Raw genomic sequence first — 13,948 nt, 5'->3', positions numbered from 1 at the left:
AACATTTTGCTATATGTGTATGTGTGTAGGTGGGTATTTTTCTCATTATGTCTTTAGAAATATGTATGTGAGGATATGTATATATATATATATGTAAGTATTTACAGGTATACTTAGAATATTCTTGGATTTTAACCCATATTTCAATACTAGATCCCACAGTAGGTGCTACTGCCAATTCTTTCAGGATAAGGAATGATCAGAATATATACTCAGGCATAACACATAACCAGCACAACTTTTAAATCTGAACAGGTTAATTTAAAAAACCCACATGAAACTGTCATTTCCTAAGATGCTTTACATAGGAGTAGTTAAAATCAGAGGACAGGTAAAGATGAAGTTCATTCATTGGTTTATTAGAATTGAACCTTTACATGGGGACCTTTATTTCAAGTTGAAATTTAGGTTGTAGGTACTGGAATTACACAGATACAAATGATTATCAAGTCTTTCAATCACTTCCTTACTGTCACTCATTGTGTCTTTACTACCAGTCATATAGGGTAAGTTTGTAGACCAGGGATACAAAAGACAAGAGAATCATTCTTGATCTATAGTGGCAGCCAGCAGATCACAAAAATAAACAAGAAGAAAGGAACAAGGATAAATGAAAGAAAGAGAAGAGACTGTGAGCAATATGTTTTTTTTTTCCTGATCAATCAGAACCTTATGGTATATTGGATTAGCCTGCTCAATTGCCTTAAACGATTAAATTAAAAAAACCCTGACCCAATGATATGCTGCCTATTAAATATTTATTTCAATAGTAAGGACTGATTTATAAAACTAGTATGGAAGAGAGGAATGTAAGAATATATTTCTGGCAAACAATAAAACAAAACAAGGTTGAGCAGCTTTTAATGTAAGAAAAATTAGACTGCAGCAAACACTGGAAAAAACATAGAGAAGGACAGAAAATTATGAGAATATGTGAAATAAAGAAAAATAATATTTGTAAAGATACAGTTACATAATACAGGACAATGTGCTTCTATTAAACCAACATCATTAAACCTACAAGGCAATATCATTAAACCTACAAGGAGATATAGTCTTGACCACAAGAAGTTAGAAGCATCATTATCTGTTCCTACCAAAGAAAGATTATTCAAGCCAGGTGCTGGTGGCTCATGCCTGTAATCCTAGCTACTCAGGAGGCTGAGATCTGAGGATTACGGTTCAAAGCCAGCCTGGGCAGGAAAGTCTGTGAGACTCATCTCCAATAAACCACTAGAAAACCAGAAGTGGTGCTATGGCTCAAGCGGTAGAGTGCTCGCCTTGAGCTGAAGAGCACAGGGACAGCACCCAGGCCCAGAGTTCAAGCCCCACGACCGACAAAAAAAGAGCATTCAAAATTATTTTTAAAAAACCATGCAAATTAGCTAACAGTCATTTGAAAATCAGAGGATTGATAAAGAAATCAATAAAGGCCAGGTGCCCATGGCTCAGGCCTGTAATTCTAGCTACTCAGGAGGCTGAGGTCTGAGTTTTGCAGTTCAAAGCCAGTCCGGGAATGGAAAGTCTGTGAGACTCTTAGCTCCAATTAATCATTAGAAAACCGGAAAAAAGCCAGAAGTAGTGCTGTGGCTCCAAGTGGTAGAGTATTCATCTTGAGCTGACAAATACAGGGACATTGCCCAGGCCCAGAGTTCAAGCCCCATAACTGACCAAAAAAAATCAATAAGGAAATTCAAAGTTTCAATATAATGTTGGAAAATACACTGATTTTGATGTGGTAGCTCAAGTTGATCTCCAAAAACTACAAGAGAGAAGAGCAGTGACAGGTTAGGGGTTATGTATAGGGAAGTAGAGTGGGGATGGATAAATAAGTAGAGACCAGAGGTCACACAAGAGTAACTCTAATGTTCTATAGAGCATAGTATTAGAACTTGTTGGAGAGTAACTGAATGTTTCCAAATAACAAGTGAAGATTACTTTGAATGTTTCTACCACAAACCACCTATGTATAACAAAGATCTTAGAGAAATGCCTGTCTGATCATAACAATTAGTATGCACATGTTAAACCAATCACAATATATCCTATAAATTTATCCACTTTCATGACACTTGTGGCTCATGCCTATAATAAATCCTAGCTCCTCAGCAGGCTGAGATCTAAGGATTACAGTTCAAAGGCAGCCCAGGTAGGAAAGTCCTTGAGACTCTGGTCTTTAAGTATACTCCAAAAAGCCAGAAATGGAGTTGTGGCTCAAGTAGTAGAGCACTAGCCTTGAGCAAAAAAGTTATAGGCCCAGAGTTCAAGCCCTACTACCATAAATGCATACTACCTACATGCATAAATAAATCTACTTAATGTCTGGATTAAAAAGAAAACATTCTGTAAAATTACACCAGAGAACTTTTCCACTTTAGTGTGCTACATTTCTATTCAAGTAGACTTAAAAGGTGCAAAGGTATACCTCATGTTACAAGTATGCTGAAACAACAATGACATTCTATACTGCAGTTATTTCAAACTAGACTCAAAAGGTGCAAAGGTATACCAACAAGTATGCTGAAACAACAATGACGTTCTATATTGCAATTATCTCAAATCTGATCTCCACTTTTCTTGGTGTGTGAGATTATGAGTGTGCAAGATTCCACATGTTTATATAGAAATAACCTAACACAAATGTATGTGTATTTATCTGTGCATATGTGCCATACATGTTTATACCATAAATTTATATCAATAGACACATTTTTGTCAATGTCTATTATGGTCTCATTTACAGTTCACCTTTTATTGGCAATATGGAAAATTCATCTGGAATAATGTTATATGATTTTTAAAAAACCATATTGTCAGACCATCATGTGACTGCTAGACTTCACATTATGGTTTAAATTAACCTACTACATAAATCACTACTGTTGAAAATTCTGTGATTCATTCTTCCCATAAAAATTAGATTTGGAATGAACACATTTGGTCTGGTAATCTATTAAGCAAATAAATTTTGTGTTCAGGAGTTTACAAACAAAAGTCTAGTATAAGCTTTTGTTTTTATTTTATTTGTTTAGGTATAAATCCTTTCTACTTTATCTAATATTCTGATTCAGGTTTTTATAGCAGCTTCTTACATTCATCATCATTAAGTCTGTCCTTTTCTTAACATCAGGTTAAGAAACAATAAGCCTGAAGTAAAGGCTCTGACAAATTTTTGCTGGGTTTGAGATGAGAGCCACCCTCCCAATTGGCAGAACTCTACATTAACAAGGGTTTGGGACATCAGCCTTACATACTGACAAGAGTTTTAAATAATGAGGGAACACATACATCATTTCTGGTATATGATGCTCAGGGTGTATTGCTTCATATCTACCACCTCCTAATCTCTGATCCAAACAGGATTGAGTCCTATGGTCCAATCCGTTAGAGACTCTCAAATAGAGAACCTGGTTATTTCCTAAAGGACTGCCTATTATTAAGAGTAACAAAAAGGACTGACTACAACAGATTACTTCTAAAGGCATTTTCCTGTCAGACGTCACTTGATCAAAATATAGAAATTATCAAAAATCTCTCAGTGGGGACATCTAAATAAACCTCCAAAGACTCAGTGTAATCCCAAGGTTCTCCAGAGGATAACTTTACAAATTTCAGTCTTCCCTTTTTCCATTAGCTGGTACTGCAGTTGGATGACAGGGCTTCCTGCCTGCTTGCTTATATATAAGCACTCTAGATATGTTTTCAGAAAAGGTCTTCCTCTTAGGCTGGAAAGTGACTTCAAACAACAATCTGATTCCTATGATGCTAGAAGGGAGGGTAATATACCAGTGAGCTCATATGTCAGACTCACTGTTTCAGATGAGGGTTTCGATAATTGCTTGCAGGATAGCTTGTAAATGAGATAACTCTCAGGTGCCAATTCCCACACAGCTGGCATTAAAGGTATGTGTGACAACAAAACCTTCCTGATAAGACATGTCCCCCCCCCCTTTTTTTTGTCTGCCTTGGGGCTTGAACTCTGGGCCTGGGCTTTTTCCCTGTGCTCTTCAGCTCAAGGCAAGCACTCTACCGCTTGAGCCATACCACCACTTCTGGTTTTGTAGTGGTTATTGGAGATAAGAGTTTCATGGACTTCCCTGCCCATGCTGGCTTTGAACCATGATCCTCAGATCTCACCCTCTTGAGTAGCTAGGATTACAGGCGTGAGCCACTGGTGCCCAGCTACATGTCCTTAATTTTACTAGTGGTACTGCTATTTGAACACAGGGTCTTTCATGTTTTGATACACTCTGCAACACACATGCCACAGTCCTTGCTTACTATTTCTTTTGTGTTTGACTGTTCAGTTCTAGGCACAATGTATAAGCACATGTATTCATGTGTCTGTACATATACACATATTCAAATATATACAAAGATATAATTGGCATAAACTTCTACATATAAACTTGTCTATACATGAATTTTATGGGCTTATTTGTATCTCACCTTTCAGAATCTGGTACTGAACACAATTCATATGGACAAGGTCTATGGGAATTAAAAATACGTATCATTAAATATCATATGACTTCCTAGAATTCACATTCCAGTCTTAATTACTCTGAAGATCATGCACAAGTGGACTTTAATTTTGTTTTTTACCCAAACCTTTCATTTTCTTTTCAGCCATTATTTGGAATAAAGATGCCACTACATTTTTAGATCATTAAAGAAACACACTTAGCCATAAAACACTGCCAATAAGCATCACCTGAATCTAGGTCTGAGTGGATTTCCAGCTCAGTGGGTTGGACAAGAGGACAAATACAAGATAATCTCCAAAGGCAATGAGAACAACAGTATTCAGCGAGCCACCAAAGGGTTCGAGCTTCAACTCACTTAGGGACAGGAATGCTGATCAACCATGATCTTCCTCTTAGCAAACCCCCAACTTTTCAAAGTCATTGTAGATAAAAGAGTGTGAGTAACTAGATATTTATTCATTTATCTGAAAGACAACTGTAGTGTCCATCATTCATGCGTTGGGAAATTCTTCAGAGTGACTGTTGGAGCAAGGAGGCTTTCATGTGCTCCCACTCACTAGTGCATTTTTATTTCCCAGAAAATCAGTTATTCTAAAACTTGTGAACCACCATCCAATAGAAATGAATGTTATAGCTTGGGGATGGACATATTTGGTCTGGGAAAATACAAAACTACTAAACATTTATGTTCTGTGTTTGCTCCTAAATAAAACTAGTGTTAACTTTTTGTGTTTTCCCCATAAGTTCACTGTGTGTTCTAATTACAAATACCTTCTACCCTATTTAAGTTCCTTATTCTCCAGTCCTTGTGCCCACTTCTTATGTCCAACATTATAAATATCTATCCTGCCCTAACACATAGTCAGGCCTGATGTAGGGACTCTTTTCAGATTTGTGATAAAAACCAGCCTTGCACAGTGTCAATAATAACATTTTAGACACTAGCTTCATATAGTGACAGGGTTCTGTGTCACATAGTGACAGGGACAAATGCACGATCTTGATTTTTTTTCCTTTTTTGTCAGTTGTGGGCCTGAACTCTGGGTCTGGGCGCCTTCCCTCAGCTCTTTGGCTCAAGGCTAGCGTTCTACCACTTGAGCCACAGCACCATTTCTGGCTTTTTCTGCTTATGTGGTGCTGAGGAATCAAATCCAGGGCCTCATGCATGCAAGGCAAGCACTCTACCACTGAGCCACCTTCCCAGCTCTGATCTTGATCTTTTATGGACATGGTTCTGTGGCTCACTATCCTCTATATCTGTTACTTTTTCTTTTCTGTAAGCAGAATTTTCTCTCCTTTGGTCCAATGCACAACAACCCAAAAGTAAAAAAATGCTAGTTTCCAAAGGAATATGTTACTAAAATGACTGTTGTAAAAGAAGCATACTTATGATGTATATTTTAAGATAACAGAAAGTCACAAATATCTCAGTGAATACATTTAGACATATTGTCAAAGATACTGTGTATTATCAAGGGACTTCTGAGGATCATTTAATAAATCTCAAACTCTTTTTCCTTTTGCTGTAGTCTGAGTTGGTTTTCTCTTTCTCCCTCCTTTCATTTTTTATCTCATTCCTTCCTTCCTACCTCCCTCCTTTTCATCCCTTACTCTCATTCTTTCATCATCTTTGGGGGGTGGGGCTTACTGTAGTTAAAATATAGGTTCCTTGTCTTCCAGACAGCTGCTCTACCATAACATAATGGCCCAATTTTTTGGTGCTGGTCTACGGATGTTTTCCATAGGGTTACCTGTTCAGATAGTTCTGGCACTAGACCATGATCTTCCTAATCATGTTCCTAGCAGCTGAGATCTTAGGCCTGCACCACAGTTTCTTTTTGTTGTTGGTGGCAGTGGTGGTGATTGAGGGGCTAGATCTTAGGGCCTGGGTGCTGTCCCTGAGCTCTTTTGCTCAAGGCTAGTGTTATTCCACTTTGAGCCATGGCTGCACTTCCAGTTTTCTGGAGATTAATTGGAGATAAGATTCTCATGGACTTTCCTGCCCAGGCTGAATCATGATCCTCAGATCTCAGCCTCCCTACAGCTAAAATTACAGGCATGAGCCATCAGCACTCAGCCACAGTTCCTTTTGTTTGAGATTTGTCTGGTTTGTTTTATGTATGTATGTTCCATCTCATATTCTATCTGTCTAGAAACATGTATGCATTGAATATATGTTTATTTGTTATATTGGTTATGTACTCACTCATCATCGACAATTCCGAGGAGAGGAACAGGTAAGACTTCTGAGAGGTCCACACTAAGAGAAAATAGTGAGACACAACATAGAGTTTTAGCATACGTTATATGCCAAAGAACTAGTGACTCTAGGCATGACCATTTGGGATTTGTCTACTCATGTTCATATCTGCATCTATACTTAGTTCATTTATTACAGTTGGATCCTTATAATAACATATATCCTGATACCTTAGAAAATCAGTAAACAATTCACACTTGGAATAGTTTTATAGTATTACCATTGACTGGTATGAGCGTTTATTTCACATTTCACTGCAGTTATACATATAAAAAACTTCACAGGTATGATCAATTCTAAGATCACTCCATCATTGACTTTCATTCAAGTATTATTGCTGCCAGTCTTTTAGGGTGAGTATATAAACCAGAAAAACAAAAAAAAAAAAAGATTCAGATCTAATCAATGCACACAATAATAAAACCATAAAGACAAACAAGTAAATGGGACAAAGACACATTAAAAAAAACAGAGGAGGAAGCAGGGCTGTGGCTCAAGTAGTAGAGTGCCAGCCTTGAGCTAAGGAGCTCAAGGGACAGCTCCCAGGCCTAGAGTTCAAGACCCACCACTGACAAAAAAAAAACAAAAACAAAAACAAAAACAGAGGAAAAAAACTTACAACAATGTAAGAAGTATGTCTTTCCTGAATACTCAGGACCTAATCTTATTTCAACTGGAGACTGTCTAGTGGATTAAATTTAAAAAACCCTTGGCCCAATGATATACTTCCTAGTAGACACTCACTTGGCCACTAAAGACTTAGAAAGACTGAAATTGAAGCAAGGAAAGAGTATTTTCTCTGCAAAAGCAAGTCAGAAGCAATCAGAGTTACCTTGCAATATGAGAAAAAAAATAGATTCTATATAAAATCTGGATAATGACACAAAGAAAGACAGCACATTATCCAAAAACTGTCAATGGGAAATAATAACAATTGTAAATATACAGGTATTCACTGCAGGACAATGCTATTACGTAAAACCAACATTGTTCAATGTAAAAGGGGATATAGACTCAAATGCAATCAAAGTTGGGAGAATCAATATCCATTGTTAACCAGGAAGGATCAGACAATAAGTCAATCACAAAACATAAGAGTATACTCCAAACTAAATTGGTCTAAGAGCCACTTAAAACATTTCACCTAAAGGGAAGACCTCCATAATCTGATTGGTTGAATAGTAAATCATTGGTATAGCACTTTAGAACATGCCTTCCTCTTTGTATTGGAGCATTCACCAGAATAGAGGGTATTTTATACTACAAATCAGTTTCAAATAAAGTTCTAAAAGTTGAAATTATTCTCCGTATCTTATTCACCAATAAAATAAAAGTAGGAAAAAACACTTTAGAAATTACACAAGGACATACAAGGTACATACTACTCACTTGATCAACCAAAGGACTGATAAAGAATTAATAAAGAGGGAGGGCTGGGAATGTGGCTTAGTGATAGAGTGCTTGCCTAGCATGCATGAAGCCCTGGGTTCAATTCCCCAGTACCACATATACACACAAAAAGCCAGAAGTGGCACTGTGGCTCAAGTGGTAGAGTGCTGGCTTTGAGCAAAGGAATCTCAGGGACAGTGCTCAGGCCTTGAGTTCAAGCCCTAGGACTGGCAAAAAACCCCACAAGAATTAATTTAAAAAATTACAAACTATTTCAAACCAATGAAAATATAGTTTCACAAGCACACACACATTTTTTCCACTTATGTGGTGCTGAGGAATCATGCATTCAAGACAAGTGCTTTACCTCTGAGCCACCTTTCCAGCCGCACACACATGTTTATCTTTATCTCAAAGAAATTCAATATGGAATAACAGTCACGGCATGACCAGGGTGTGTGAAGAGAATGGAGAGGGAGGTTAGTAGAGAGAGATGTGTTTCTGAACAGAAGGAATAACCTCCAAAAGCAAAGAAGGATATCTACATTAGAAATCATAATTACAAAAATTTCAAAATAGCAAATGAAAATAATATAGAACATTCTGTCCCAAAGCAATAATACAAAACTAAGGTCATAGAAATGCCAATTATGCAGTTTGATCACCACACTTAGTATACTCAATGTGTTAAACTCTTATGGGCGCTTACTGCATGTCACCTAAAAGGAAAATACATTTCAAAAAGCTAAACCAAAATCATATAACATGTTATATATCTACACAAATGGAGCAAAATGATACAATGGTACAACCAGAGGCCACAAGGGGAGCATTAAAAACACAAGGACATTCTGTACTGCAATTCATCTCACCATCCACTTCCCATGTTTATCTTCACCATTCTCAGTGTGTTGTTTTTTGAGCCAGATTTCATAGATATGTTTTATAAGTGTATGTTTATGTGCCTATATATACCCACATAGTACATTGGTATTTTGGAAATCTATCCATCCATCTGTTTCACTGCATGTCTATTTTATGGACTCATTTATCTCTCACCTTTTGCTCAGTGCTGAGCGCTCAAATGCCCATTCAGATGATGAACTATGGGATTTAAAAGTAAATACAGTCAGACATCACATGATTGCTATGCTTCACATTCTGTTTCCAGTTGTTCTGCTGCTTATATACACTAGTGGAATTCACCTTTTTGAAAGTTTACTATTTTTAAACAGAGTTTAGTTTTTGTAGCACATATTATTCTTGGGAAATATTATAATTCAAGCTTGTTTTTAAAAAGCAATTTTTAAAAACATTTTTTTGCTTAGCTTATTTTTTGTTTATGTGGTACCAAGGAATTGAACCCAGGACCACTCTACCATTAAGCTACATTCCCAGCCCTCAAACTTGTTATTCTATATTTCACAAATATATTAAAGAAGAGTATCATTGTTATAGTTTTAGTTTCAGTTCAACTCTACTGCCTACGTAAAAATCCCTTCTACATCTAAGTAGGTTCCCTGTTGCATAAGTCTATGCATACACTTTTTACATTTACAATCCTAAAAGTCTGTCACAAAATGAAACAATTATAGGAGTGAAGCAGGCACTCTGGATGAAGTGTGTAGGGTTTCCCTTGGCAGAGTTTGATATTAATAAGGGTTTGAGACACCAGTCTCACATAATGACATAGCCCTGGATAACAAGGGACACGTGCATCATCTCTAGTATGTGATACTCAGGTTGTACTGCTCCATATCTGCCAGTTCCTCCTCTATGATCCCAACAGGATCCCCTATTTTGGTCCAATCAAATAGAAATAACTCTCCAATAGAAATCCTGGTATGTCCTAAGGGATAGCCTCTTAATAATTTCCTTCCGTACTCCATTTGATCAAAATTCAGAAAACATCCAAAGATCTTAGAGAAAACATCTAAAAAGACTTTCAAACATTCACTGTAATCCCAAAGTTGTTCAAATTCCAATCCTGTTCCACACTTTTCCATTAGCTGGCACTGCATTCAGATGACAAGACATCCTGCCTGCTTGCTAGACAAGCGCTGTACCACCTGAGCTATGGTCCAAAGTCCTTGAGTGCTTTAGATATGTTTTCAGATAAGGTCTTCCTTTTAGGCTGGGAAGTGACTTCAAACAACAATCTGATTCTTATGATGCTAGAAGAGGGGTCGGAGAGGTAATGTACCAGTGAGTTCATATGTCAGCCTTACTGGTTCAGATGAGGGTCTCAGTAACTGTTTGCAGGATGGCTGAGATTACCCCCAGTGTCCAATTCCCACACAGCTGGCATTAAAGACACGTGTGACAAGCAGAACCTTCCTGATAGACATATCCTTAATTTTACTAGTGGTACTGCTGTTTGAACTCAAGGTCTTTCATGTTCTGACACACTGCATCACACATACCACCAGTCATTGCTTGCTATTTGTGGCATTATGTCCAAGCGTTCAGTTTCAGGCACATGTGGGTGAATACGTATGTGTCCATGTGACTATACATAAATACGTAACAATACATACATATATACATATGTGTGTCTATAATAGGCATAAACTTCTACCTATATATTTACCTATCCATATTTTACCCCCCAGGAATATACACATCAGTTTCTTTAAGAGCAAGACCAAGTAGTGACACTTCTTCATGGAAAGGCCTGTGTATATATCACAAAATATCAGGACCTAGACACTTTATCTAGACATCTCTCTAGGCAGAAAACCTAACGATAGCTTAACACCAATACCAGAACTTTAGCTGCCAAAAGAAGCTCATGAATTGTCCACAGTCTCACACCTGAGGTGCAGGTCTCTGATTCCTAGATCCCAATTCTATAGGCCTAGAATCAGTCTATTGCATGGAACAAAATCATACACTTCTAGGATCCTGTATGATTCCATTGAGAACCAAGGCTAAGGCTTTACGGATTTGGTGATGAGGTGGGGGTGGGCGTTTCTTTTTTTCTTTTGGTCGGCCGTGGGGCTTGAACTCTGGGCCTGAGTGCTGTCCCTTAGCTCTTCAGCTCAAGGCTAGTGTTCTACTACTTGAGCTACAGCACCACTTCTGGTTTTCTTGTGGTTTTTATTGGAGATAAGAGTTTCATGGACTTTCCTGCCCGGGCTGGCTTTGAACCATGATCCTCAGATCCCAGCCTCCTGAGTGGCTATGATTATAGGCATGAGCCACCAGCGCCCAGCGGATGGGAGTTTCTATGCAAGATCCAAAAAAAGGAACGCCCAGAGTGCTTTGAAGTCTCTGGCTTTCCAAATCTGGCTAGGAAGTGCTGCTTGGGTTCTGGTGTTCCCACTCAGTGAAGGCGCTTTCCAGGCCTAGTGATGGCCAACTGGGGCCTGGATCTCAAGCAACACAAGTCTGCAGCTAAGGTTCACGGGAAAGACAAAATCCCAGTGCCTCACATTTGGCCACATTGTGGATTTGGCCAAATGGTTGCATAAGAATAATGCTGACTGGCCAATCTGGTGGTTTTTCTCCTGGGAAGACCAGTCACTTTGGTCCCCACTTTCCTTGTTTCTGAGCTACATGAGAAGCAGAGACAGCTTCCAGATCAATAATTGCAAGCTGAGAGTTTGGGAATCGATGGGAACACTTTCCATGTCTTCCCCTGAAATAATCACGTGACCAAAGGCTCAACCACCAGGATGGGCTCGCCTAGGGTACTCTCCTATGGTTCTTCCATGCTGCCAATTAATTACAGAGAGCAAGACTAAGGCCTTGGCCTCAGAGGAGTGGCAGCCCCTGGGGTCCGTGAGGGGCAGCACCGTGAGGAACCCAGAGCCGAGGACATCTTTGAGGGCCAACAGCCTCAGGTTACTGAAGATCTCAGGCCAGCTTCGCCTGCAGCTGTGGTCTTTGACCAGCAGCTGCAGAGCTGCAGGCCCAGAGGAAAGTGTCATCCAGGGATGTGCTCAGGTTGGGGTACTCCTTTCGCACCATGTTGTGAAGGGCCTGGACATCCCAGAGTCTCCACTCAGGCTTCTCCTGCAGCTCCTCCAGAGCTTTGAGGACCAGCTCTTCAGTCAGTGAGCATACGTAGCCAGGAGGCTCAGCCGGTGGCGGCAGCTCATTCTTGGAGAACCGTGCCACAGACGGGCTGGTTCTCAGAGAGTCACTTTCTTCTGACATTAGCCACTAGGGTCCCGGCCCTGCTGCAGGGCGGAGTGCGGGTCAATGGGCAGCTGGAACCCCTATCCATATTTATAAAGGGTTAATTTCTATCTTACCTTCTTTCACACAATTCATATGGGCGATCCCTATAGGAATTAAAAATACATATAGTCAGATATCATGTGACTTCCTAGATTCACATTCTGGTTTAAATTATTCTGAAGATCATAAATATAATTTTTAAATATTAATTTTAAATAAAATGGACTTTAACTTTTTTATTTTTTTACTATATCTTCTATTCTCTTCTCATACTTTATTTGGAAAAAAAGAGCACTACAGTTTTAGATCATTAAAGAAACACACTTAATAAAAAGTAACACACTTAGGCATAAAATACTGACATTAAGCATCACCTGAATCCAGGAATGAGTGGATTTCCAGTTCAGTGGGTTGGACAAGAGGAAGGGTGCAAGATACTCTCCAAAGGGGAAGAGAACCACATTACTCAGTGAGCCACCAAAGGGTCTGGCCTTCAACTCACTTAGTGAAAGGAATGCTGGTCAACCATTCATGATCTTCATCACAGCAAATCAAAACCTCCAAGTTTCCAAAATCATTGTTGATAGCAGAGTACAAGTAACTAGAGACTCATTCATCATGGAGGACCACTGCAGTGTCCTCCATTCATGCACTGAGAAAATCTTCAGAGTGACTGTTGGAGCAAGGGGCCATGCAAGTGCTCCCACTCCCTAGTGTTTTTTTTTGGGGGGGGGTTGGGTCATGGGGCCTGGGTGTTGTCCCTCAGCTCCTCAGCTCAAGGCTAGCGCTCTACCACTTGAGCCATAGCACCACTTCCTGCATTTTTCTTATTGCTTATGTGGTGCTGGGGAATCGAACCCAGGGCCTCAGGCATGCAAGGCAAGCACTCTACCACTGAGCCACCTTCCCAGCCCCCCTAGTGTCTTTTTATTCCCAGATAAAACAGTTATTCTGAAACTCGTGAACCATTTTCCCATAGAAATGGGTGTTATAGGTTGGCAAAGACATATTTGAGCTGGCAAATATAAAACTACTAAACATTTATGTTCTGTGTTTGCTATTAAACAAAAGTAGAGTGTTAGCTTTTTGTGTTTTCCCCATAAATGCACTGTTTTTTCTAATTACAAATCCCTTCTACCCTATTTAAGTTCCTCATTCTCTGGTTCTTGTGCCCACTCATGATCAGCATCATAAGTATCTACCTTATTTTAAAAATCATATGGAAATTTTAAAAAAGAAAACGTGAAAAACAGAAAGAAACAAACAAAAAGTACCTATTTTTCTCTAACACATAGTCAGCCCTGACATAGGGTCTCTTTTCAGTGTGTTACAGACTTGGGATGAGAACCAGCTTGCATAGTGCCACAGATAGACATAATGACATTTTGGACACTAGCTTCATATAGTGACAGGGTTCTGCATTATAAGGGACACAAGTACAATATTGGTCTTTTATGCCCATGGTTCTGCTGCTCATTATCCTCTGTTCCTTTTTCATTTATGTAAACAGGATTCTCTCCATTGTTTCAATTCACTATGGACTCAAAAACAGAAAACCTGATATTTTCTAATGGAAAAATATCTAAAATGTAGTTTCTTTTGTTTGAGATTTCTGTCTGCTATGTAT

At 38.9% G+C, this 13,948-nt stretch overlaps 1 long non-coding RNA gene across 1 annotated transcript; it reads right to left on the bottom strand.

Moving 5' to 3' along the window:
* Window positions 1-4,451: 4,451 nt before the first annotated feature.
* On the bottom strand, window positions 4,452-12,425 carry LOC138817889 (uncharacterized). Its single transcript, XR_011368932.1, has 4 exons — window positions 12,396-12,425; window positions 9,196-9,240; window positions 6,694-6,747; window positions 4,452-4,491 (listed from the first exon to the last, which is right to left on the bottom strand). It is a non-coding gene; the product is annotated as an uncharacterized lncRNA (long non-coding RNA).
* Window positions 12,426-13,948: the final 1,523 nt, after the last annotated feature.

Source organism: Dipodomys merriami, unplaced genomic scaffold (assembly GCF_024711535.1).
Source record: "Dipodomys merriami isolate MVZ:Mamm:240054 unplaced genomic scaffold, mDipMer1.0.p SCAF_700, whole genome shotgun sequence".
Taxonomy (NCBI): Eukaryota; Metazoa; Chordata; class Mammalia; order Rodentia; family Heteromyidae; genus Dipodomys; species Dipodomys merriami.
Note: the sequence above shows the minus strand (reverse complement) of the source record. Positions and strands in the feature narration are given on the sequence as shown.